Here is a 2577-nt window from a genome sequence, read left to right as displayed (position 1 = left end):
CCTCGGCCTTCCAGAGTGCTAGGATTATAGGCGTGAGCCACCGCGCCCGGCCCACCTGGCTTATTTTTTTAAAAAATTTTTTTGTAGAGACAGGGTTTTGTGATGTGTTGCCCAGGCTGGTCTTGAACTCCTAGGCTAAAGCGGTCCTTCAGCCTTGACCTCTCAAAGTGCTGGGATTACAAGTGTGAGCCACCACACCCAGCTTATTTTTTAAAATTGTAAGGGGATGAGTCTTTACTGGGAACCAGAAGCCTAGAAAGCAGTAGTATCTGAAACAGAGTTCCAAATATAAGATAGATGGCAAATTTTTGAGGATTCTGTAATATATATATAGCAAAACAAGCTAGAGATATTTTAGGAACAGAAAAGCATTTCTTTGCAAAACAGGTAGAAAATGTCTAAGCAAGCATCTGCATTTTACCATCTATTTGAACTGATTGGTGCTTGAAGGATTTGTAAGAAGTTGATTAATGGAATAGAAAAGAATGATATTTAGGGAAAAGTGAAAGCTACCAAATCACCTTGGGTAAACCTTTAGAAGAGGGAACATATTTGTTACGTAGTGGTAAGGGCTAAGAATAGAATAGAGGTAACTTTTTGTTTTTGTTTTTTTTTTGAGACAGGGTCTCGCTCTGTTGCCTGAGCTACAGTGCAGTGGCGTGATCACAGCTCACTGCAACCTCAAACTCCTGGGCTCAAACGATCCTCTTGCCTCAGCCTCCCAAGTAGCTGGGATTACAGGCACGTACCACCATGCGTGGCTAATTAAACTTTTTTATGGAGACAGTCTCACTGTGTTGGCCAGGCTGGTCTCTAATTCCTGGCTTCAGGCGATCTCTTGCCTTGTCCTGACAAAGTGCTAGGATTACTAGCGTGAGCTACTGTACCTGGCCTGAGTTAGTAGAAAAGAGACTGTAGTAGGGAAACCTGCATAATTTATTTATTTATTTTTAAGAGACAGGGTCTCACCATGTTGCCCAGGTTGACATTGAGCTCCTCAGCTCAAGTAATCCTCCGTCCCCAGCTTCCTGAGTAGCTGGGACTACAGGTGCATGGTACCTTCCCAGCTAATTTTTTACTTTCTATGTTTTGTAGAGATGGGATCTCACTGTGTTGCCCAGGCTGATCTCAAATTCATGGCCTCAAGAAATCCTCCCTCCTTGGCCTCCCAAAGTGCTGGGATTATAGGTGTAGCTACTGAGGCCAGCGATGATGATTTAGATTAGGCTGTAGGCAGTGGAAATGGAGAGAAGTAGAAAGATTCAGTAGATGTTTTAGAATTAGGACAAGCAAGACTTAATGATGGATTGGATGTGTGGAAAGAGGGAGGTGTCAAGTATGATCCCAGATTTCTGGCATGAACATCTGGGTAGATGAAAGTGCCATTTCTGAGATGGAAACATTGGAGGAGGAGCAGATTTTGACTAGAGTTGAGGAGTGGAAAGAAGACCTCAATTTTAGTCATGCTAAGTGTGAGACGTCTGTGAAAACATACAAGTGAGGATATCAAATAAGCAGTCTTTGGGCTGATTCACAAAAGTGGCACTGGAGATAAACCTGGATGATATTGGTATATAGACGGTATTTACAGCCAAGGAAAATCAATGAGATCACCTAGAGAAAAAGTATAGAGTAAGGGAAGAGTGCTCAGGACCAAGCTCCAAGGAATTTAAGAGAAAATCTAAGAGATTGTGTTATTATAGAAACCAAGAGAGGAGCACATTTCAAGAAGAAAGTGGCCACTGTATTTTGTTGGATTTATCAGCAGAGAGATCATTGATGATTATAGCAAAAACAGTGTTGGAGGAATGTGAGGCCAGAAGTCAGACTGAATTGGGTTTAAGGAGTCAGAAAGGAGGTGGTCTGTATATTTTGATTATTAGAATGTCTATTGCTCCTTAAGTAGTAATACTGATAAAACAAGAAGATAGGAACCATACCTTTCCATTCTTGTGTTCTTGGCTGCTTATCCTTGGTGTCTTGCTAGGAGGTTATATTTAAGGAAAAAGAGCCAAGGGTATCAGGATATTTGCAAAATGGTGAGAATCCTGATTCTCATGGTCTTTGTATATTGGCCTTGCTGGTTAAGGATTTATCTACTTTATGTACTTTTATTTTTATTTCATTTTATTCTTTTGGAGACAGAGTCTTGCTCTATCACCTCAGGTAGAGTACAGCAGTGTAATCATAGCTCACAGCAACCTCAAACTCCTGGGCTTAAGCAATCCTTCTGCCTCAGCTCCCGAGTAGCTGTGACTACAGGTGCATGCCACCATGCCCGTCTGAGTTTTCTGTTTTTTTGTAGAGATGAGGCTCAGGCTGATCTTGAACTCCTGAGCTCAAGCGATCCTCCCGTCTCGGCCTCCCAGTGTGTTGGATTACAGGCATGAGCCACCATTTCAGCTTACTTTATGTACTTTTTTTTTTTTGAGACAGAGTCTCACTCTTTTCCCTGGGCTAGAGTGAGTGCTGTGGCATCAGCCTAGCTCACAGCAACCTCACACTCCTGGGCTCAAGCGATCCTCCTGCCTCAGCCTCCCAAGTAGCTGGGACCACAGGCATGCACCACCATGCCCG

Source organism: Propithecus coquereli, unplaced genomic scaffold (genome assembly GCF_000956105.1).
Source record: "Propithecus coquereli isolate 6110/MARCELLA unplaced genomic scaffold, Pcoq_1.0 Scaffold227, whole genome shotgun sequence".
Classification (NCBI taxonomy): Eukaryota; Metazoa; Chordata; class Mammalia; order Primates; family Indriidae; genus Propithecus; species Propithecus coquereli.
This window is presented reverse-complemented; position numbering follows the sequence as displayed.